Raw genomic sequence first — 25,158 nt, 5'->3', positions numbered from 1 at the left:
CGGTATTTGTTATACTGAGAAAGAGAATCTACTGGACAAACTCTCCGAGGTTGTTGCCGCCCTTGAGGTACCAAAATCAGACATCAGTGCCATCGAAGCAATACATAGACTGCCTTCTAAATCTGACAGAATTCCACCTATCCTAGTTCGTTTTACAAATCGAACTATTTGTGAACAATGGCTCGCAAATAGAGGGAAACTTCGAGGAAGGAAAATCAACGGTGAGAACGTGTACGTAAACGAAAACCTAACGACGACAAATAGGGATCTTTTCTACAAAGCTAGAATGCTTGGCAGACAGCTTCACTGGAAGTTCGTCTGGCACAAGCAGGGAACAGTGTTCATGAAAAAAAATGAGTCAGATAAACCATTTCGCATCAGCCATGTTGCTGATCTCGACAATGTTGCTTAAAATGTTACGTCTATCACCTAGACATGCAAACTGCACACCTTCCAAATGAGGTAAAAACCTCTTTATTCAATGATGTTGTGCCATCATACCTGTTCCTTCATTTAAATGCCAGATCGATGAGAGCCAAACATGATAGTTTATCCCTATTGCTTGACGCTCTGTCTGTAGATATAGATGTTCTTATGATCACTGAGACATGGTACAAATTTGATCATGACTTTTTCCTTTTGCCTAACTATAATCATTTTGTTTTAAATCGCCAAAGCTCTACTGGCGGTGGGGTTGCTATGCTGGTTCGCTCAAGTTCCTTCAACTTGCTGCGTGAATTTTGTATATCCAATTCAGATTGTGAAATACAATGTGTGAAGTACAAAAACGAAATACTTGCCGTTGTTTATCGCCCTCCGCAAGGTAGTGTCCCGGCGTTCCTCGAACAGCTTGAGTTACTTTTTTCATATGCATGTGAAAATAAATGTCGTTTGTTCCTAAGTGGTGACATTAATATTGACATCTTGGGAAATTCACGCAGTAGATATGATTTGATTGCCTTGTTCAATTCCTATGGATTTTCAAATCTAATTCAAACCCCAACTCGCATTACTGACTCTACCAGCACATTACTTGATGTATTTATCACAAATTACGATGAACATAAAATTATTTCCGGTTGTATTGCGAGCGATATAAGTGACCATCTACCAATAGTAGCTGGTGTTTACAAATCATCCAAAGAAATTATGCAAAGCACAATTACATTCCAAGATGTTAGTTCGGCTACGTTAGACATGTTCTGCGAACGTTTAGGTGCTATAGATTGGGCATTTTTGAATGTCTATCAAAATGTTAATGCTGCTTATGATGCTTTCTTTTCACTTGTGAAACAAATTTATGATAACTGTTTTCCTTATAGAAATATGCGAAAGGCTAAACGTGCAAAGAAACCTTGGGTCACTTATGAATTACTGTCACTTATCCGGAAGAAGTATGCACTATACAATGATTTCTTAAAAACCAAGAATTTAACTAAGTTAGTAGAATATAAGAAATTTCGAAACTTTGTAAATAATAAACTAAGGCAGGCAAAACAAAATTATTACCTGAAACTATTTGACGATTTACAGGGCAAAAACTCTGAGGTGTTATGGAAACGCCTGAAGTCTATACTAGGCAGCACAGGAAACTCCAATGAAATTAATAATCTTCTTGTTGGTGGAGAAGTTATTTCTGATGACAAGCTTGCTGACGTCTTTAACAGACACTTTGTAAATATTGGAGAGCAAGCTGGAGGAATATGCTCTTTACAGGATATCACTTTTAATGATAATACTATATTTTTTTGCCCGACAGACGCTTCCGAAGTGCGGTCTATTCTTGTGCAACTAAAACCTTCAAAGAGTATAGACGCCTATAACATGCAGGCACGTCCTGTTAAATACGCTAGTGATTATCTTGCTTACCCTTTATCATTAATTTGTAACTTATCACTAAGTACAGGCGTGTTTCCGAAGTTAATGCAGACTGCCAAAGTCGTTGTCCTTTTTAAGGGCGGAGATAAAAATGATTTAAAAAACTACAGACCCATTTCTGTACTTCCTGTTTTCTCTAAGGTCCTAGAAAGAATAATTCACACCCGTCTTTCAAATTTCTCTGAAAAATTCGGCCTTATTGCTCCCAAGCAATTCGGCTTTCAGAAGGGAAGGTCAACGGAGCTTGCACTTCTGTATCAGAAAGAGCATATCTTGAAAATCTTTGAAGATCGTTTACTCACTCTGGGTGTTTTTCTAGACTTCAGCAAAGCTTTCGATTGTATTGATCATAAAATATTGTTGTCGAAGCTCTTCTCCTATGGTATTAGAGGTATGGCGTTAAACCTTATTGATTCCTACCTAAGTAATAGAAAACAATTTGTCTCGTTGAAAGTAGGTACATCTTCCGAGTTGCCTATAAAAGTAGGAGTTCCTCAGGGCAGTATATTAGGTCCTTTATTATTCATTTTTTATATAAACGATATCATAAACATTGATGCCGATGCACGCTTTTTTATTTATGCAGACGACACTACAATATTTGTTTCATCATCCGATGAGACCAGTTTAATATCTTTGGCTAATGCCTTACTCGAGAAAGTAAGAAATTGGGCGAAACGAAATCGTTTACACATAAATGTCTCTAAAACAAAAGCGGTGATATTTAGACCTAAAAATAAACATGTAACCATGAATCTATCATTATGGTACGGAGATATGAAAATTCAATATGTAAATGACGTGAAGACTCTCGGTGTAGTGTTTTCGTACAACTTATCGTGGGATGGGCATGTGCAATATATTCGTGGTAGACTTTGCAAAGTATCTGGTATGATAAACAAGTGCAGGTACCTTCTTCCAGTCGCTGTTAAACTCTTGCTTTATCACAGTCTGTTTTACTCCTTACTTTCTTATTGCATACTGATCTGGGGAACGACCACAACGTCGAATGAAAATCAGATTAATATGATTCAAAAAAGAGTCTTGCGTATAGTTGCTGGTCTGTCCTACACTGATCATGCAGAGTTCCTTTTTCATAAGTATGAGATTTTAAAACTAAATTCTTTGTACAAATATCGCGTATTACAGTTCTACAAAACGATGACAAGGACAAACAATCAACACTTAAGCATTATTTCGATGAATCAGTACAGATCTACGTATCCACTGAGGACTGCCCAAAACTTTCGCCTGCCGTTTAGTAGAACAAATTATGGTAAACAATCAATCACTTATCAGCTTCCTATCCTGTTAAATATGTTGGCTTCTATTGATATTGATATCTTTGCTTTGTCAGATCATAATATGAAACAGCTCTTTATTGTATAAATTTTTTTTTTTTTTCTGGTTGCACATTGTAGTTTTGTTGTATTTTCATTGTATTTTTGTCATTTAGACTGCATGGATTTTCGATTCTTTGTTGTTTTCATGAAGTATTGAATGTAATGTAAGGGAGTCAGGGCCTAGTCAAGCCTCATGGCTTTTTTGCCCTGATTTCCAACACCTTGAGTGTGAAATAAATTATCTATCTATCTATCTATCTTTAACGATGGGAACGTAAAGGCATATTCGGTATATTCTAGTGCAAGAGACAGTACAAAATCAGTATGCTATGAGTACGTAACAATAAGATGATGAAAAGCTTGTAGCAGAAATGGTATAGGCCTTAGTACCAGACCTTTATACAAATTTATAACTTTAATTAGATGTGAGCATAATAGTACTGTAAAAAAAAGTACATTTCTCATTCATTCCCCAGGAATGGAAAAGTGCGAGCCAAAAGCTCGCGCCTGGTACAAGGGGGAGACTGGTTGCCGCGTGCTTCCTTGTGGACTCTCAGTGTTGGCTGACGTGCCATGGTTGGGTGCAAGCCTCGACCGAATAGTTGAGGGACAGTGCAAACTTATAGAAATGAAGTATCCTACACCAAAGACTATTGCGAATTGGGTCGCTGTCCGGCCTGTTTAGGAGTGCTTGTTATGACGTTACTGAAACCACTGCAGGTCTGCAACTGCGAAAATGTAGAAAGAATAAGTACTACACACAGGTCCAGCTGCAGATGTACTGTTGTGAAATGGTGGCATGCGATTTTGTTGTGTAGACAAATGATGAGGCGTATGTTATTGAAGTATTATATGATGAATCATTTGTCACTGCAGTCCTTCAGCAGCTAAAAACTTTTTACTTTCCAAACTTGCCAAACTTTACTTGTTGCCAGTACTTTCAGACAAAGCATGAATAGTATGTTGATGATGCACCGCCTCATATTTAGGCATTTACAATCACGTTTAGGTACACGTCTTAGGATTAAGAATAAGGTGTGCATGCAGAAGGGACAGCATGCATTCTAGTCAGTAAGAATTATATAAAAAGTAAGCAGTGGAACACTTCGTGGCAAATAAAATACTCACACGTCCTCACACACTCCTTTCTCCTTAATGAACGGTGGCTGCAGATTGCAGAGTCCGGCAAGAGTTAGCAAGATTTCATCAACAATGCTCCGCTTAGCAAAGACACTTGCTGGTATGTGCCGTAGAATGCGGAAGCATTTCATAGACCTCTTATAGACCTTATAGACCTCTCGACGTGGATCCTGACTTTTGTAAGGCGACGTGATCCCAGGACTTCGTATGCGCTGAGTTGTTCTTTGCCTCTGTGAAGCCTCTGTCCGCAAGGACTTCGTCGCCAGGTTCAAGGTACTTGAGGACTCCACCGTTCGTCTTCACTGGTCACCGGTCACTGGCACGGCCTCCATACGATTTGGACACAAACATTATGAACCCACTTGGGGCTATTACATGTAGAACTTCCGTCGTATTGTGGGATTTGTAATGGCTGTACGTCTGTCCTCTGCGGAGCAGATTGATTGGTCTCTCTGTAAAAATCTCGAAGCAATACATATGCAAGTTGTGTTCGGGAAATCTTGAAATGATGCTGGCAGTGCATGTCCTTGCAATGGTCTCTTGTGATAGCCAGAAGACAAAGTATTTTGTCGTCGCTCTTGCGAATGCCCCTATCCAAAACGAGAAAATTTTACTTGCAAATGCAGTAGAGATCTCAAATCTGAACGCGAGGTCTATCAGCAATGTCCCCTCTCGCAGTCTGATCAGTGTCAGGAGCAGCTGGTCATCCAGGGGCATCTTGAAAGGACTCTTCGCCACAGCCGTAGCTGCCGCCATATATGCGTCGAATACAGTCTTAGTGAGGCAGGTAAAGAGTGGAAACTGTGACTCAAGCAAGGCGCCGTAAACAGAACACGTTGTTTCGGTTGCACGGTCACACTTCAAATGAGTCTTACAGCTGTTGCTGTAGCTATGGTCGATGACGATCTCGTACTGAACAGCCTTGTCAGCTGTTTCCTTTCTTGTGGCACACTTGGAACAGCCTAGAGGTCGTTGAGCGCTGTCTTCTTGCATGACCATCAATGCCATCATTGATCAAGTCCTCTGATGGGTGGTCCCTGGAATTCCACCAGTTTGTTGCATTGTTACTGATTTTAAACAAAAACGACTTCTGTTGACAAAAAACTTCCTTATGTACAGCTGTTGAGAGTTCAGGCTCTGTAGCAGATGATAACAGGTCACTGCTGGATGCTGCGCTGTTGGTGCTTTCATCCTCGGTGTTTCTGAGGCCTGATCCCAGAGATTTTTCACCAGGACTCTTCGTCCTTTGTGCACAACAACCTAGAGTACAGCACGTTACAAATGGATGGAATGTTATGTGAAATCAAAATGACCTGACCGACTTACCGGCGTGGACAAATGAAGTGTGGGATATGGATTTGCCTTCGTAGGCCGGCCATCAGGGAAATGGACAGAACACACCTGAGGAATTGTGAATAGTTCAGAGCAACTTACGCATGTCAAAGAGACTATAACGTTGACGTACGCACTGACTTACTCGAGCTGACTTGCCGGGATCAAATCCTTTTCTCTGAAGATTCACGATTCAGCGCTGACGATCTTCCTTTCCACGCCCCGTTGGAAACGTGTGCATTGAAAAAGGGACGAGACACGGGCCGGCCGTCCATGTGCAACAGCGGTGGATGCAAATCGCACCGCGAGTACTTCCAAGCTTTGATGTCACCGTCGCAATTAGTGCATCCAACAACAGAACATGTCTTTCCTGCTTTAAACTGGATTTTGTTTGACATGATGTTTACGCATGTGGGTCATGAAACCACGCTATTGTAGCCGGAAACCAACCTTACTCACGGTAAGCGCAACACATGCCCAAACAAAATAAAGGCGCTTAATGGCGGTTTAAGTTTACTCTCGGTTTACCCTTCTACAGGGCTACAAGACCGGTCACGGTCTGCAGGACAAGCACGCAGAACCAGAAACATCATTCGCGGCACCGACGTGACCACGTTTTGTGTGTTTGTTGCTGAAGTGCCTGGTAAACCATGCCAGTAATCAAACTTGTACAACAATGGAGGAAATCAAATGAATCTGCAGCCGTAGCACAGCGCCAGTTTGTAAAGGAACGATTCAACACGACTCTCACAGACCGGGGTACGAACCAACCGGTCAGGTACGTACTTACGAATGAAACGTTATGCCCGTGACAGAACTGATTTCTGTTGAACGGCAGCCTCAACCGGGGTTAGAACACGTTAACAAAACGTTGTTCCCGCAATGGTGCTCACATTTTAAGAGTAAATGACTTTGGAAAAGCACAAAGTAGCGCGAGCAACAAAGCGCTGCTAAATCAAAACTTTAGAGAGGAACATGTGGTGGACAGGAAGTAATGGCGGTTTTGACAGGAGCGACCGCCAGAGGGGTCCCACGGAAATCTGTTCGAAGCGGCCGCTCCTGTGTTTTCTTCCTCCATGATCTATACGGGGTGGTGTAGGGAATATCTTGCTTTAGACGTTCCGACAGAGATAGAAGGGGCTGGCGCCGTTGTGGGATATTTTTAAGGTCAGGTATATTACCGTTAAAGGTTAGAGTGAGGTTGACACATTCCTCATCTTTAGGTTGCTTTGATATTTTCAGAAGATCCATGCAGTTCGTATGGCGGGCTTTACTGAGCGCATTTTTTACTCGGTCTGGCGGGAATTGCCGATTGGAATTAGGAAGTTTCTTCAATGTTGTCAAGGTTAGCATCTAATTCGCCTTCGCGGGAGCAGATTCAGTTCTGTAGCGTATGGCCTGGCTGTAAGGGATGGCTAATTTAGTATGTCGCAGATGATAACTGTTGAATGACAGGTACTGCTGGGAGTCTGTTGGTTTACGGTGCAAGTTTGTTTCTATGGAGATGTTACAAGTCTTGACATGAACGTCCAGAAAGTTTATGGCCTCTGTTACGTTCCAACCTTCTCTCCCGTACTGCTGTTGTAGTTGCTGAAGCCCTACTGAGGAAGAGACTCAAAGACCGGGAGTCAGGTTATGCCGGTTTAATCTGCGCGGCACAAAACTGAACAGCCAGTATGCATGCGAGCAGTGTACGAGAACAAGACTGGCGGAGTCTTCGTCGTCGAAGTCTACGGGCATGGAATGAGCGACGCTACAGCTGCCCCCCTCCCAGAAGACCGGAGGGGCCTCGCCCAGGTCACATGGCGGGTCGAGGGGAGTGGATGAGGCGCTGCGGGGATGTAGCTGGAAGTGGTAGTGGGGACATGTGCGTCTGGTGGAGGATCGTCTTCGACGGGCTTGAGCCTATCGATTCCCACTGTTTGCTCTTTGCCGTTGATGAGGATACGGAAAGTCTTGTCACCGGGGGCGATGACGCGGCAGGGGCCGGTGTAGAGGCCTCCAAGAATCGGTGTACGGGGGGGGGGGGCGAGCGGAGAAAAACGTGGGTAGCGGGGGCGATGTCTCGTGGTACATAGAACGGGCGTACGACGGACCTTCGTAGTGGGAGAAGCCGAAGTTGGAAGAGGGTGGACTGGAGTCGGGCGAGGAAGTCCAGGGGCGAGTCTAAGTGATCTCGAGGGGGAAGAAGCAGCTGCCCCGGGATTCGGAGGCTCTGATCCGTAGACCATGTCCGCGGGGGAGCAGTGTGAGTCCGCCTTGACGGCACAGCGGATATCGAGGAGTATCAAGGCGAGGTGATTATGCCAGTGCATGCGATGCTCATATGCCATGATGGCGGATTTCAGGTGACGATGGAAGCTCTCGACGAGCCCGTTTGCGGCGGGATGATAGGCGGCTGTGCGATACCTGGTTGTTCCCAACATCTTGAGCATGCAGCGAAAAAGGGAGGCCCCAAATTGTTCTCCTCTGTCAGTTATAAGTTCGGCTGGGGTCCCGAAACGTGCGACCCAGGTGTGCAGAAAGGTCGAGCATACAGTCTCGGCGGTAGCGTCCACCATAGGAGATGCCTCGGCTCACCGAGTGTGCTTTTCTATCGAGGTGAGGAGGTAGCGGTAACCGTTGGATGAGGGGAGTGGGCCGACAATGTCCACGTGAATGTTGTGAAACCTGTGGTCTGGGGGAAGGAAGGTGGCAAGGGGGGAGGCCGTGTGACGCTGCACTTTCGCACGCTGCCATGGGACGCAGACTGGGTCAATTTGCGGATGTGATTCTCATGCCGGGCAAGACGTATCGTGACGAGATGAGATGGTGGGTCGCACGGACGCCACCATGAGCAGGCGAGTGAAGAGTGTCGAAGACCCTACGCTCAAGTGTGGCCGGTACGAAGGGGCGCGGCGTACCGGTGGAAACGTCGCAGGCGACAGGGAGATCGGAACCGCGAAGGACAATGTCCTTGAGATGCAGGCTGGTGGAGTGCGCGGCGCGTATCTTGAGAAGCTCTGCGTCCGTTTGCTGGTGCCTAGCCAGGGTGTTAGCGTCGAGAGGAAGCTCGTGGCAGGCTCGATGCCCTCAGCGCTAATGCGACTGAGGGCATCGGCGGGTTGGTTGGAGCGGCCTGCGACGTGCCTGACATCCGTAGTAAATTCGGCCAAGTCGGAGAGATGGCGAATCTCACGGGGAGAGTACTTCGCACTGGCCGACCTGAAGGCGGTCAAAAGGGGCTTGTGATCGGTGAGGAGCGTGAAGCGACGGCCTTCGAGGAAGTATCGGAAATGCCGCACGGCTTTGAATGCGGTGTCGGCGAAAAACGTCGTGTGTAATAGGTTTCCTCCAGTTGGGGGCTTGCGTGAGCTCCCGGAAGTCGTCAAAAACTCGAGCAAATCTTGACTCCGGCGCCTGCAGCGCTGTGCCGGATAGCAGCGTGGGATGCCTGACGCGGACGGCCTGCATGGAGAGGGAAGTGTAGGTGTCGACGAGACGGCCGCGAGCAAGGTCGACGGTGAGGTTATAGACTTATGTTGAATTCCAATGGCAGAGTCGGAGCAAGTGGCAGGCTCCGCAGTGGAGCGGCTTGATCTGCCCTAGAGCAAGTGATCCGAATCTGCGACTGGAACACTTCCGCACAACTTGGAGTTAGCGCTGGGTAACCTCCCTCGGTGTATGGCGGCCAGAGACGGAGGAAGAAGAAGAAGAAGATGCTCATGTTCCATTATAACGCCATGTTTTGCGACGTCAAGGTCCTCCTAATCTCCTAACGTTGCCCTGGTAATGTCTGATTCTCGCTTCCTTCATGAAACAAAATCGCCAACGTACGACGTGAAATACTAGTCACGGTGAAGACGCGTTGCAAAGCAGCCATGTTGGCGAAATAGAGACAGGAAATAGGAAGCACGAGCGACAAGTGACATGTCACGTAGAGTTCCGGTTGAATCTGCCTATTTTGGCGGAGCAGTCTGGGTTGCTCCCTGGAGCGACCTTGGCTCGAATGCCGCTCCGAAGCTGCCATTGGAATACTCCAGAACTGTTCCCAATCTGCCAATCGAACAGACTTGCTCTCGGCGGAGCAACAAAACTTGCTCCGGAGGCGCTCTGAATCTGCCATTGGAATTCAACATTATAGTTGGAGAGAAAGTTGCCCCCGTACAGCTTGATGCGCTTCGTCGTCGTTACCTTCAAACACCACAGCCTCTTTAGAATAAGTGTGTGTAAATTTATAGTCGGGTGGACGCTATTAAAATTATTTATGAATGATAAAAGGCTTTCCTCAGAATGAGGCCACAACATGAATACGTTATCGAGGAATCGTTTGTATACAAGATGTTTGAGCAAACATGTTTCTACACTCTTAAAAATGATGGTGGTGGTGGTGGTGGTGATGGCGATAGGGCTCTTAAAAATGAACTTCGCCACATAGCACGTTCCTAGCCAACCACCATCCCGAATGACAACGTTCTCGCCCCCGATTTGTTGAAAACGAGAGGCGGAGCCTATTTTGTGCCATTATGTACGGCACAAAATAGGCTCCGCCTCTCGTTTTCAACAAATCGGGGGCGAGAACGTTCTCATTCGGGGATGATGGCTGGCTAGGACCGTGCTATGTGGTGGAGTTCATTTTTAAGAGTGTAGGAAGCGTTCTTCAAGAGAGCCCATGAATATATCAGCATAGTTGGGGTCCATTTTGTTCCCATAGCTGTACGACTAATTTGGAGATAATGTTTGTTGTGTATCAGCGAGATCAGAGTTTCTAGGAGAGCTGAGTGAAGCTGGTTTTCGGGCAATTTGTTAAAAACGTCGATTACTGCGCGGATGCCATTGTCCACTCTTAAAAATGAACTTCACCGCATAGCACGCTCCTAGCCAACCATCATCTCAAATGATACCGTTATCTGCCCCGATTTGTTGGAAACGGGAGGCGTACGCCTTTTCTGTGACAATTATGAACAGCATAAGTGTCAGAAAAAAGGCGTACGCCTCCCGTTTTCAACAAATCAGGGCAGATAACGATACCACTCGAGATGATGGTTGGCTAGGAGCGTGCTATGCGGTGAAGTTAATTTTTAAGTGTGTCGTGTGGAATGTTAGTGTACAGCGAGGTGATGTCCAATGTAACTAACAGACAAGCCGCGGGGATCCTGCAGCCTTTATGATGGGTCCCGAAACGTCACGGGTTTTTCAACTGCTTCTCCGCTTTTCATTTTTTGTTCTGCCGGTGTGCATCTTGTTTCCGAACGGAATGAATAACATTCAGAATGCATGGCACAAACCAGGCCCGGCCTGGCCGGCCAGGTACAGAGCCGAATAGGTAAAGGTCGGCCATGTCAATGTCTAGTGGGAAATCTCAGCACACGGCATGTGTACGGCGCGCGTCAAAGTTGACTTGAACACCGCTCCAGCCTGCGAAGCGGGAAGAGAGTTACCCATTCAGCGCGTAGCAGAAAACAACGCCTTCATTGCGTGGGTCACCTCTCTAACCGTATATAGATGACCAAAAACACCCACCGCCGTTATTTGTACTAAGTATCACCGAGGTCCGCAGCCCGGAATGGCGTTCAAGTTAACTCTGATGCGAGCTGTACCTTTTCCACCAAGTTGCTGACGTCCTCTACTGGGGATCGGACCCTCGACACCCTATAATCCCGGCTCTGGTCTCACGGCCGAACTCGGTGGGCCAGTTTGTATACTTAGTTATTTAGTGACTCTAGGGCAGGTTTCACCAACGCTGGGTTGCTAAACACCCAATTCTTGTTACAAACGTTAGTTACTGACGCGATGAATCTTTCAGTGACAATAACTCCCTTTAGTGAGGCTGAGTTAAGCGTCAAATTCAAGTTAAAGGACCATTGATCTTGCTTAAAATGTTAATCGGTGTTGGTGAAACCGGGCGTACACACTAAGAATATTTACGCCCATTTAGGTGTTGAAGGGGTGTATTTTGCAATTTACATCCTACAGCCCAAAGCAGAACACCTATCCAGGTGCAAAGATGGTGTACTGTACAGCTTACACCCCGCAGTCAAAATAGCAACACCAATATTGGTGTAAAAATGGTGTACCGGCTGAGACAAAAGTTTGGGAAACGCACGAGCGACATCAACCCTCTGCGGAGCGACATCCTGCGAAACAGGGACGTCCACTTGACCAGAGGGGGGGCCAGTGGCTGTTATCACTTCCGATAAGGCTGCCTTCCATGCACATTCGAGGCCTAAGTCAGCCATCCATCCCTGAGTGAAAGTGCCCATTTCCAGTTTCCATTTCCATTTGACACTGCTCGCACGTTTTTGACCGAGCCCGTATACCACTACTCATTCATTTATGAAATTTGTTTGCCCTGGGTCCTTACAGAGCGTAATTAGGGTAATGACAGCGAACTTCTGGCTTAAAGTGAAAATAAATGCACCAGGACTGGTGTAAGTTCTCAAACACCAACTTTACGCCACAAGGGGTGTAAGAAATATTTCAATTTACACCATTCTAAAGGGTGTAGATTCTTACACCCTATTGACCTTACACCGAATTTGGTGTGAGTTATCAAACTCCAACTTTACACTCAAAAAGGTGTCATATGTTTTAGTGTGTAGGTACACCAACTGGCCCACCGAGCCCGGTCGTGAGACCAGAGCTGGGATTCGGAGGCAGGTGATGGTGGTGGTGGTAAGGTTCTATTCACACCATGCGACATGCGACTCGGTGGCGCCGTGTGAACGGGATTGCGCCACACGGATCGTCCCACAAGCGATTCCTCTCGCTATCTTCAGGCTCAACCTGTCCATCACTTGGCTCCTCCTCAGAAGACATTCAATAGTAATGGCTGGCTGTTCTGGCGTCACTTCTAAGGCGTATACAGGGTGTCCCAGAAAACGTGTCATTGAATTATAATAATAAAAACTACACCTCCTAGGGTCATGCGGTCAATGGCATTTGTTCTTACAGGGTTTTTGCCACCTCCTCATGTGGATGTCGTGTAACGTAAGTTTAATTATGTAAATTTTTGCGAGCTTAAGTCGGAAATTTGCCTACTAAAGGTCACTTTTTTACCCCACCAATGTGAAGAGCGTGTCTAAGTTAGTCAAATTAAAGATAATTGACAGGGATATTCAGGAGCTATCCCATCGGAAAAAATAGCCGAACATCATGCTCTACGCAGGTCGCACAGAATAGCGCACGATGAATTTTTCAGCGCAATCTTTGTCAGTCCGACGAAAGGAGGTTGGAAACCTAGCCCTCCCCGACATCGCAGAAAAAGATAAAACAGGCACGGCTTATCACGTCCGACTGTCGCTGGGATAATGCTTTCCCTCTCCCAATTTTAGGAACTGTTACTTTTTCTACTATCACTCTGTGGGCTGGCTTCGGAACCTCCTTTCGTCGCACTGAGAGCGATTGCGCTCAAGAAGTCATCGCGCGTTATGGTGCGGTGCCCCGAAAAGCATGATTTTCGGCTATTTTTTCCGATGGGATAGCTCGTGAATATCACTGTCAATTATCATGAATTTGAGTGAATTTGGCACGCTCTTCATATTGGTGGGGTAAAAAAGTGACCTTTACTTGGCAAATTTCCGACTTCAGTTCGCAAATATTTACATAATTAAACTTGGAGTACATGACATTCACATTAGGAGGTGGCAAAAACCTAATAAGAACAAATGCTGTTGACCGCATGATTCTAGGTGCCGTAGTTTTTTTATTATAATTCAATGACACGTTTTCTGGGACACCCTGTAGATTGACGTAATTGGAGGAAGCTGGCGATGATGACATTTCCTCGCGCCATCTCACGAGTTCCTTCAGCACTACGATGAGGAGAGTTGCTCACCGTGTGAAAAGAGCCTGTTCTCTGCAACTTCAATAGCGCGCAACCGTTGCTGGTACGAAGTTGCAGCGTGTGAATCTACCCTAACTGCTTGCCGTAGTTGGCCTAGCAAAGCGAATGACGTCACGACTACCGTATGTCGAGCTTTCGAGATGTCACGAAACACCTTTCGTCAAACGCTGCATTAATTCTTCGGATGGGACCCACTTGGACTTTTGCAGCTCATTGGAGTAACCGCCTCAGACAAGTTGACTTCCCCACATGTTGTCACTAAGGTGATCTGAAAGATCCAGAGCACATCCATCTCCATTGCTCGCACTACCAACCTTCCCGAACCACACTTTCAGGGTCTCTTAGTCATCTGAACTCTCACCCTCTCGCTATGTCAAAATGTCCACCAATGTTTGGTCCTAAATGTTCTTCTCAAGTTTTTTTTACACTGTAGGACTTTGGTCCGCACTGTTAGGCAACTCAATATTCCATTTCACCACATTGCCGCCAGCAATGGGATTAGGGTATCGCGTCTGGCCATGAAACTCCCCACTCATCGTCATATAAATAAAGTTCTTGTCTGTCCATGGAAGGCCCATCAGACAACGAAAAGGTATTGGAACGTTGTATTGTCATCAAGCAGGAGAGCTACCTATTGGTATTGGAACGTTGGCCCGACAAAAAGCGAAAACTGACAACGACGACGCGCACAAAGCGAAAAAAATAAGGCACATGACACAGGAAAAGAAGTGTCCTGGGCCATCTCTCGGTCTCGGCACAAAAGGTGTTTTTCTCGTACATTAAAGACACATTAAATCATAAGGAGAGAATAATTTCGAATTTTAGATGCGAAAACATGCGTTATAATATGATATACACATATCTGTTATCACCAAAATCTGTATTTCAAAAGATGTTAAAAAGTACAACTCGTGTTTATTCAGGATCACCGTTGAGAATGCGAACGATGTCAGAGGTGGGTCCTGTTGCGTGAAAAAATACAGTTAGCTTTGCGCAGCGGCGGTGTCGTAGCCTGTGAAGTGTGAACTGAGGCGCGACTATTGCTAGTTGAAAACTTTTCCCAATACCTCGCCTTGACGACGTGAAATACCGTCGGCTATGGCAATTTTTGGCAGCCTCCACGGAGGCCACGACGAAATCAAAAATAAGAACGAAGGTATATCTAAACTGGTAGCGAAACCAAGCGAAAATACCAAACCAATCAACAAAGCTACCAGCAAGAGTGGCATGGCTTGTGTGTGTAGCAGGAGTTACTTAAATATCCTACTATTTAAGTAGGTCCTGGTGTGTACTAATACGTTATTCATAACTTCAATGTAGAAAAAACTTTTTGTTGCCCCACTCGTGCAAATATACGAAATCATCTACCACCCGAGTACATTTCCGTGTCCTGCTCCCTTTGCATGCCCGACCATGGCCGGCGTTGTCAAGCCCGTACCCGGTCCGGGCCCGGTGACTGAAACCCGAGCCCGGCCCAGACCCGCATAAAAAACGTAAAGCCCGAGGGCCGAGCTGGGGCTTTCAGGTAAGCCCGTGCAGTGCTATACCTCAAGCGCGGGCCAGCCCGTATCCGGAATTGGTACCCGGATATAATACAATAATAATGGTACGGTGATGTTACACGTGTGGTTTGTCTACCTAGTGTGGCGACATGCTGCACGTGCCGCAGGGTGGGACGGCGGGTAATTTCCACCACCTGGGGGTCTTCTGACGTGCGCCGGAAATATTAGACACACGGTGCTGGAAGCAATGCTTACCTACCCCCCATTGCTGCCGTCCGCGACCGGGATCGAACCCGGGAACTTCAGCTCAACAAGCCAACACGTTACCGACGGAGCTACTGAGGAGGGCTCGTACCCGGACCTTCTCCTAGTCTCAGCACAGAAGGTACGTACAAACAAGCAAAGCATCCCGGCGCTTCCTTACATACAGGCAAACACCGACAAAAAATAAATAAATAACGAAAAACAGTTTCGAATCTCTGATGCGGAAACACACGCTACAATGTGAGGTACACATATTTCGTAATACGGCATTCTGTATTTCAAAAGACGTTAAAGAGTACAACTCGTTTTTATTCAAGGGCACCGTCGAGTATGCGAACGATGACAGAGGTGGGTCCTGTTGCGTGAAAAAATACTGTTAGCTTTGCGCAGCGGCGGTGTCGTAGCCAGTGAAGTGTGAACTGAGGCGCGACTATTGCTAGTTGAAAACTTTTCCCAATACCTCGCGTTGACGACGTGAAATACCGTCGACAATGGCAATTTTTGGCAGCCTCCACGGAGGCCACTACGAAATCAAAAAGAAGAACCAAGGTGTATCTAAAGTGGTACTGACAACAAGCGAAAATACCAAACCCATCAACAAAGCTACCAGCAAGAGTGGCATGGCTTGTGTGTGTAGCAGGAGTTACTTAAATATCCTATTATTTAAGTAGGTCCTGGTTGTGTACGAATACGTTATTCATAACTTCAATGTAGAAAAAACTTTTTGTTGCCCCACTCGTGCAAATATACGAAATCATCTACCACCCGAGTCCATTTCCGTGTCCTGCTCCCTTTGCATGCCCGACCATGGCCGGCGTTGTCAAGCAACAGAGCTGACATTCTAGTACCCTCGCGATAAATCCTTTATTCCGGCGACAGCAGAATGTATTCAAAAAGGCTTCGGGTGTGTGTGTGAAATCCAGCCCAATTAAGGCGTGTTGATGGGAGCACACTGCTCTGTTGTGTACCCAAACTTGCAGCCAGCGATGGTGGAATGATTAATTTATTTGATTTTATTTTGAGTCCTTATCGGCTCACCTATTTAGTGAAGGCCTATGAACACATGTTAAGTGGTTTGGTTTAAAAATGATGAGAGCTACAGTGTGTAGCGAATGATGTTCACATTTACCCGTTCTGCTCTATAATATTCTTGCAAAATATATGGGTGCAAGGACATAAAAAGAAAACGAAGTGAATTCACTCCTGTTAATGATCGCCGCGCAGAGGCACGGCACCGTTTTCTTGGTGGATGTATAGCGAACATGCATTCCTGCGATGCTGTGTTTCTTCTTTGCTTTGCGACGGTCGACTAGTGATATCCTATTACATCCCGAACGAAGACCTATTGTTTTGTGTAGGCATATGTGCGTTCTCCCCGTTTTGACGCTAGTTGGATAATTATTGACCTGGGGAATAATATGGATTTATGTGGTTGTGAAAATAGACTCTGTGTTTGTGAATGTGAAAATGTGAGTGTGTGTCTGTGTGAGTGTGTGCGCGCGCGCTTTTCTGAACCAGGGACCCAACTTGACAAGTAAGTGTTTGCCTTTTCGTGTGACACGAGTGATATATTTATGTACTATTGCGTGAAATAGTGGTTTAAAAAATAAGGGTATTAGTCGCGTTTGCATTGCTATCTGTAGGATAGGACGAGCGTTTTTAATGGAATTGCCTCGCGAACCTGGTGAAGTCTTTGTTTTGGGCAGGGTATTTTATGAGTGCCCGACGCCGGCAAGAAAATTTGTGCGTCGTTTTCCAAGCAGACCGCGTTTTGGTTACGCGGAATAGAAAAATGAAGTTGTGTATGCTCTATGATTTTCTGTTGCAGGCTTAGACCTTTTCCCCGATGAGCAGTATTTTGTAATTGATGTCGCACGTCTGGACTTGTTCAGTAGTGTCTTGCAAATTTTACCCTTCGCTAATATCTTGTTGCTGTCATGTTGTGCTAGCCGCGTATAGGGATAAGCGGTGATTCTCCGATTATTCCTGAGCGGTTCGATTTAAGCCTTTTCCCTGCTCGCTTAAGGAGATTTGTGTATCCCTGTCCTGTGCTTTCTTTACACAAGGGCAATGTGACTGTGTATGTGGCATTATGCAAGAATTATCTGGTGGCAGAAATGGGTGTCTTTTTCTCAGTTTATTAGCGTGCGCTACGGTTTCTTGCAGTTACAGCTACTGGAGCACAAATGCGTATAATTTTTCGCGGTTCTTTTTTCCTTTCACTGCTTTTACTCAGAATGTAGGTGAGGGGAAAAAGTCAGCATCCAGGTAGAGCAGAAGAATGCTGCTTGGCAAAGGAGAGTTCATACGAATTGAATTTGTTTGTTTTTTGTTATATGATGTTGAGTGCCAGTATTCACTTTGCTCGATATGTTGATGGAGTAAGCTGTTTGCATTTATAGGTATTTGTGCAGAAATGCTGGTATCTGAGTGTGGAGTAGAAATTCCTATAAAGCACGTCTCCTTGTGCATTCCTGAGCTGCTGTCTCAGTGTGCGTGCTTGTTTTCTTGATTTGTGACGTCATCATGGCATGTCTGAACTTGTTTAGCAGTGTTGCAATTTTACCTACCGCTAGTACCTTGTTGTTATCTTGTGTTAGCCGCGTGGCGATGTCCGGTGACTCTGCTATTATTCCAGAGGTCTTAAGCCTTTTTACTGCTCGCTTAAAGGAATTTGTGTGCCCTCGTCCTGTGTTTTCTTTACGAAGGGACAATGCGGCTGTGTATGTAGCATTATCTCATACCAGACATGAGTGTCTTTTTCTTAGTTTATTAGCATATGCTTCAGTTTTTTCAAGTCAAGCAAAAGTGTGCGCAATTTTTGCTGCTCTTTCCTCAAATCACTGCTTTTGTGCAGAAGAAAGTCGCATGGTAAAGCTGAGAAGTGGGTTTCTCTGCTTGTTTGTTAGATGTTGTTAGGAGCTCGGTATGTTGAAGAAGTAAGCTGTTATAGATATTCGTGCAGAAATGCTTGCATCTGAGCGCAGGATAGGAATTCCTGAAGCACGGCACCCTCACTGTAAATGAATTATTTTGGATGTGAGTCTGCTTCACTGCATGACAAGGCTGAAATGGGAAGAGAGAAAAAATTGGAGCGCTTCATTAATAGCAATCCAAGTAATAGGGCAATTATAGTTTCCATAGAAAGTAGATTTTAATAGGCTCCTAAAATTATAGTTTTGTAGTAACTGCAATGCAATAATCATTAATATCGTGGGAATGCCATCATGTTCCCGTAAAGGCATTCTGTCTAGTCCTCCGTCGAGCGCGAATGGAACTTTGCCCCCGGGCTTTCGCGCCTTTTTGTTCGCAGGTGTAGCCTCAGACAATGAGTATACGAGCATATAAAGGGTCATGTATTACATAAGCATGATGATGATGTTTAGTGGACTCACTTATGATTTTAAAAGAGCAGTGGTAGTTTACTGGTGTGCTTTTTTGTTGAATTTTAATGTAAGAATGAATATCATTAAGAGTAGGACAAAGGAAATAATCTTGCGATTATATAAATAATAAGAGTCTTTGTCTTTGCCGCTGTCTTCTTCAGGCAGGATGTGATGACGTCACACAGTCTGTAGTAATGCATTGACCGTTACTGGAAAAAAGTGTAGCAATAGAAAAATGGTATGTATTGTACGGAGTTATGATGAGCACTGTTTTTGAATAAGAGGAGTGTGTGTGCTTAGAAATAGTTTGATGTTGGTTTTTTGCTTTGTTCAAGTGTTTCTCTTTGCTTTTTTCCCCCTTGTTGTCTGACAAACACGCGCTGACATGCCCTGGCCTGTTCTGTCATGTTTTCCTTCTACATGTAGTTTTTTTTTCTTTTTTACAAGGAACATTCTTGACGATAGTGCTGCCTTGAATGGGAGTAGTGCTATTCTTAATAATTTTGCGATTCATTCAGTTCAGAGAGTAACCGCAAGGGGGACAGGTGCATGGCTTTATCCAGTCGAGGAACAAAGCGACATTATTCAGTTAGCTGCCTGGCTCTCGGAAAGGATGGACATGTCTCGATCAACTCGTTGTATGTAGGCATTGAAGGTGTTAGGATATTTTGTTCTTTTACAAGTCTAATTTAGTAAGACTTTGGGAATGAAATGCTTAATTCCTACAATCTCCTCTCATGTATGGTGCTCTTCTGTAATAGTTCCCTACGCAATCATTATAGTAGAATAAAGGAAATAATCTTGGGAGAGTGATTCAATAAGTAACAGGTCCCCTGTCTAAAGCGTAAGCGTCCTTGAGCCACGCACCTGCATGATGACGTCATACCGCGATACTATTGTCTCAGGTTGACCTTGTCCAGAGGAGCATTAGTGGAAAAAAACAGTGTAGCCCTGAGACAATAGGATGATGTCATGACCAATGAGAATGGCCTGCAGGGGGCGCAAGGATTCACTTCCATCTTGGACATTGGCGGGTGTAGACACGTTAATTCTGCTCCTAGCAATTGCGTTGGTCGTCAGTGGAAGAGCATAGCTTAGGTGGGTTCTGTCTGCCTCTGATGGGGTGCGGATGTGTGGTTCGTCACCGGTGAACAGTGTTCGACGATGCAGGTGGATTTTGTGACGAGCGGATTTACAATGAGGGAATGTAGTGTACGTGTCCGATGATAGTGAGTGTCTTTTCACTCTGTTCCAGTGTTTGTTTTCCTCTGTTGCCCAACAGTCGTGCGATTTGTCCTGACGTGTCCTGACATGCCCCGATATGCATGCTTTCCTTTGTTGACGCTTTGTATTTTTTCTTTTTTGACAAGGAACATTCTTGTCTTGACGATGTCGATAGTGCTGCCCTGAATGGGAATAGTGCTATTCTTAATAACTTTGCGATTAAATTAGTTCAGAAATCAACCGCAAGAGGGACAAATGCATGACTTTATAGAGGAGAAAAAGCATTACGACTCAGTTCCATGCCTGGCTGTCGGATGGAGTAGACGCATCGTTCTGCGCTCCTTGTTACCCGTACTCTGTGTTGATTTGTTGAGTGCCTAGTCCTCTTATTAGGCGTTGATGGAGTTACGTGTTAGGATATTTTGTTCTTTTGCAAGTCTCACTTAGTAAGACTTTGGAATTCCTACAATCAGCTTTCATACATGGTGCTCTTCTGCAATAGCTTCCTATGCAACCGTTATAGAAGAATAAAGGAAATAATCTTAGGATAGTGATCAAATAAATAATAGGTCCCCTGTCTAGAGCGCACGCGTCCTTGAGCCACGCAGGTGCATGATGACGTCATACCGCGGCACTATTGTTTCAGGTGGACCTTGTCCAAAGGAGCATTAGTGGAAAAAAAACAGGGTAGCCCTGAGACAATAGGATGACATCACGACCAATGAGAACGGCCTGCAGGGGGCGCAGGAATGCTCTTAGCCTCTCGCAGGTGGTCGCTGTAGAGGGCGCTCAGAGCGCGGGCGCATGCATAGCCGCCGCGGAGCGGCGTCCCAGCCAGTTGCTCGCTGGCTGTCGCGGACAGCAGATGTGCGCTCGGTTGCTCCGTAGTCCCCGCGCTCGCTCAGTTTCTGGCTGGCTGTCGCGGACAGCAGACGTCCGCTGGGTTGCTCCGCAGTCCCCGCGCCCGCTCAGTTTCTGCCTGGCTGATGAGCAGTCGCAGGGGAAAAAGGTGAGTGATTTACCGGTGTTTGCGCGTTGTTTTACCGTGTTCGTGTTAAGCCTTTTCTCGCTGTACGCGCATGTTTAGACTTGTTTAGCGGTGTCCCATACCAAGCCTGTTGACGCACGTTTACCGTCGTGTGGCTAGTGGTTCCCGCCTTGTGTTAGCCGCGTAGTGTTGTGACGCTGTGGTTAGGCCTTTTCTCTCCCATGCCTAGACTTGTTGAGCAGTGCTGCCATTTTTACGTGCCGCTAGTACTTTGTTGTTCTGTCTTTCTCGCATAGAGCTACGATGCTGGCGCCATCTGGTGTGATGCCTTGGAACTAGGTGGCCACCTGCCTCTGCAACCGTCATGCCCCAGTCCCCCGCACCGGCGTGATTTCTTCAAGATGGCGTCGCTGATTTTCAAATAAATTATTTCCCACTGTCTGCTTCCTTTCTATGTAGTTTTTTTTCTACAACCCGATTTTTACATAGAAAATCTACGTCAAGTATTGCACTGAGTTAGATTTTGCCCAATTTCAAAATTTACAAAATTTTAAAGTAATTTTAAAATAATTTAAAGTAGAAAGTGCAATACTTGCAGTGGATTTTCTGTGTAAAACTTGGGTTGAATGATTACTACTGACAACGACGACTCGCAAAAAGCGAAAAAAAAATAAGGCACATGACACAGGAGAAGAAGTGTCCTGGGCCATCTCCCGGTCTCGGCACAAAAGGTGTTTTTCTCATACATTAAGGACACATTAAAGCATAAGGAAAGAAGAATTTCGAATTTTAGATGCGAAAACATGCGTTATAATATGATATACACTATCTTGTTTTTATTCAGGATCACCGTTGAGAATGCGAACGATGTCAGAGGTGGGTCCTGTTGCGTGAAAAAATACTGTTAGCTTTGCGCAGCGGCGGTATCGTAGCCAGTGAAGTGTGAACTGAGGCGCGACTATTGCTAGTTGAAAACTTTTCCCAATACCTCGCGTTGACGACGTGAAATACCGTCGGCAATGGCAATTTTTGGCAGCCTCCACGGAGGCCACTACGAAATCAAAAATAAGAAACCCGAGCCCGGCCCAGACCCGCATAAAAAACGTAAAGCCCGCGGGCCGGGCTCGGGCAAGCCCATGCACGAGCAGTGCTCTACCTCAAGCGCCGGCCAGCCCGTATCCGGAATTGGTATCCGGATATAATACAATAATAATGGTACGGTGATGTTACACGTGTGGTTTGTCTACCTAGTGTGGCGACATGCTGCACGTGCCGCAGGGTGGGACGGCGGGTAATTTCCACCACCTGGGGGTCTTTTGACGTGCGCCGGAAATATCAGACACACGGTGCTGGAAGCAATGCTTACCTACCCCCCATTGCTGCCGTCCTCGACCAGGATCGAACCCGCGAACTTCAGCTCAACAAGCCAACACGTTACCGACGGAGCTACTGAGGAGGGCTCGTACCCGGACCTTCTCCTAGTCTCAGCACAGAAGGTACGTACAAACAAGCAAACACCGACAAAAAAAAAAAGAAAATAACAATACGAAAAACAGTTTCGAATCTCTGATGTGGAAACACGCTACAATGTGAGGTACACATATTTCGTAATACGGCATTCTGTATTTCAAAAGATGTTAAAGAGTACAACTCGTTTTTGTTCAAAGGCACCGTTGAGAATGCGAACGATGGCAGAGGTGGGTCCTGTTGCGTGAAAAAATACTGTTAGCTTTGCGCAGCGGCGGTGTCGTAGCCAGTGAAGTGTGGACTGAGGCGCGACTATTGCTAGTTGAAAACTTTTCCCAATACCTCGCCTTGACGATGTGAAATACGGTCGCCTATGGCAATTTTTGGCAGCCTCCACCGAGGCCACGACGAAATCAAAAATAAGAACGAAGGTATATCTAAACTGGTAGCGAAACCAAGCGAAAATACCAAGTCAAACCGATCAACAAACCTACCAGCAAGAGGGGCATGGCTTGTGTGTGTACTAATACGTTATACATAATTTCAATGTGGTTAGGCCCCATATCCTCCAAATGCCAATTTCCACCGACGACCCAAATCAATCAAAAGGTCATTTCATCCGAAAAAAATGTTCAGAGGTTCTGGGCTTTCGGTTCATCTGGGCACGCGGGTGGCAGTGACCCATGTTCCCCAAATGCTCTTTTCATCCGAGCGCCCAGAACCACCGAAAGCGGGATACATGAAAGGACACGCTTCCCCTGTTTAACAAGGAGAGGAGGAAGGGTGAACGGTTCTTGGGTGTGCGGAATCCAATGTACTTCCCGCAACGGAGTCAGAAGTAAAGTTTGCCAAAGAAAGGTATTATTGATCCGATCCGAACAGAGAGGTATTTTCCATGTGAGTGACTGGAGTCGAGGCACTGTGTAGGTCATAGTGGAAAGCGAATAGTAACAATGCGCCCACGGCACAGGTCCCGAAGAGGTTACAAAAAGGACCTCCTCCTTTACTTTTCTTTTATGCTTTTTGTTAATACAGTTCAGAAAACACGTTATTAGCCGGCTGAAACAACGCCTAGAAAACACTTTTCAATGAATGCATGCGCTTATAATGATTGCATGAAAATATATATATCATAATATATATCAAAGCATATCGTCTCTACTGTCAATCTCCTCAGAAGGCGCTTTTGTGTGTTTTCCACCGTCCCACTATATGTTCCAGCCACAGAACATACCATTCCCACCATGTTCTTTTTGCGTACCTCATGACGCGGAGCTCCATGACCCTCTCTGGTGAGTTGCAGGAAGTACGGCTCGAAGCAGAATTAACTGGAACGCCACTTCGACCGCCGAATCGGGAAGAGAGCCACCCTATAGCGGCGCTTAGGAGAAATAAAGGGAAGTAATGTCCTACTTATGGCGAATTCGGATGGTCATTTTATTTGAACACGCCCAAACTCTCGGATATTGCTAGGTCGGCTCCCGAGAGGGCTCACGTGATTGTTGCCACCCGAACATGAGTGCCAGGGATTTGGCGATTTTGGGATCAGGCTCAGGCTCGCCTCATTCCTTTTGACTCAGGGCAGAGTTCGTACACTTGGATCACGCTAAGGGCATCGCGGTCGCCCGTCTTCGGGTTCTATCGTCTGCTAAGTCATGTGAACTTCGACGTGTGGGCCAATGTGGGCACTCGCCACCGTTGAAGCGCGGATTTGACGACACCGGATATACGAGGGGCGTTCAAGACAAACCGGGACTAGTAGTAGAACGGGGAAGAGCCGGGTAACCAAAGAGCCTGGTTACCATCGGTCCCCACCGCTCTAGATAGGAAGGTATTTGGAGCAAGATCGTTCGCGCCAAGGAGGAGCACGCACCAAGACCGCCCCGTGCGTTTCGCGGCCGCGCGTCGCGTAGAGAGGGGTTTCCTTCTCGCGTTTGAACATGCATGAACATGCAAAGTACATCTTATTCCCTTTCCACATCTTTTATTACATCCCCGAGCTGGTAGTTTTCCTACCGCACTTAACATAGCATACTTTCCTCCTGAAGACATGCAAGCAATAGACATACACATTTGTACAAGTGAAAAATATTTTATTAATGCCAATTAACGTCAATGATGCTTAGTAATGCCAATTAAAGCCAATGGTGCTGGGGATTGCCAATTATGTTGCCAATCTGTGTGAAGGAGAAAACCCAGCGGAAAAACCTTCACACCTGAAACAGAAGAAACATACAAGACAACAAAGATGCTACAGGATGGCAATTAAGGCATGAGAACGGAACATACTCACACATTTTCTTCATTGATTTGGCAGCTTCCATAAGGGTATGAATCGATGGCATTGAATTGATAACGTTTATCATCATAGGGCATGAGAGCAAGCTTGGTATTCTCCAAGGTATACATGCACTGACGTTTGCTACATATTGATCTTTGCACATGAGATACCTTTTCACTATTGAACAACACATTTTTGTACACATCATGAAGCAAATGCTTGTGAAGTATATCCTTCTTCACTCCTTTTGCTCTAGCTATTTGATCATCACCAACCAACTTTATCGAATACATTTTAGCCTTTAGAGCAACTACCTCCTCAATTATACGACCACCAGTCTCACACTTGAATCTAAACAACTTACCCTTATTTTTGTCACTGTATCACAGTAAATTCAAAAACACCCTTTTGGGTATAAACCGCTTACACCTTTTTGTCCTATGGCTGGCACCCTTTTTTACACCGCATCAACTGTAACACCCTTTCAAAAAGGTGTATTGTGCAAAAAACACCTGTTTAAACACCCTT

General features: G+C 45.6%; 1 protein-coding gene and 4 non-coding genes across 7 annotated transcripts in view; all 5 read left to right on the top strand.

The window, feature by feature from the left end:
- Positions 1-14,503: 14,503 nt before the first annotated feature.
- LOC135390232 (U4 spliceosomal RNA) lies at positions 14,504-14,645 on the top strand. The gene has a single exon (XR_010421794.1). It is a non-coding gene; the product is annotated as a U4 spliceosomal RNA (small nuclear RNA).
- Positions 14,646-15,662: 1,017 nt separating this feature from the next.
- Positions 15,663-15,804, top strand: LOC135390220 (U4 spliceosomal RNA). Its single transcript, XR_010421783.1, has one exon. It is a non-coding gene; the product is annotated as a U4 spliceosomal RNA (small nuclear RNA).
- Positions 15,805-16,727: 923 nt separating this feature from the next.
- Positions 16,728-25,158, top strand: part of LOC135388361 (cholinesterase 1-like) — a 67,528-nt gene continuing 59,097 nt past the window's right edge. Inside the window, exon 1 of one of the 3 annotated variants that reach the window (XM_064617874.1) lies at positions 16,728-16,818. The gene's annotated coding sequence lies outside the window, so the exon portion shown is untranslated. The remainder of the gene's footprint in view (positions 16,819-25,158) is intronic. The other 2 variants (XM_064617877.1, XM_064617875.1) reach the window with 2 other exon arrangements.
- LOC135390222 (U4 spliceosomal RNA) lies at positions 21,789-21,930 on the top strand. Its single transcript, XR_010421785.1, has one exon. It is a non-coding gene; the product is annotated as a U4 spliceosomal RNA (small nuclear RNA).
- On the top strand, positions 22,610-22,751 carry LOC135390221 (U4 spliceosomal RNA). Its single transcript, XR_010421784.1, has one exon. It is a non-coding gene; the product is annotated as a U4 spliceosomal RNA (small nuclear RNA).

This window comes from Ornithodoros turicata, chromosome 3 (genome assembly GCF_037126465.1).
Source record: "Ornithodoros turicata isolate Travis chromosome 3, ASM3712646v1, whole genome shotgun sequence".
NCBI lineage: Eukaryota > Metazoa > Arthropoda > Arachnida > Ixodida > Argasidae > Ornithodoros > Ornithodoros turicata.
This window is presented reverse-complemented; position numbering and strand designations above follow the sequence as displayed.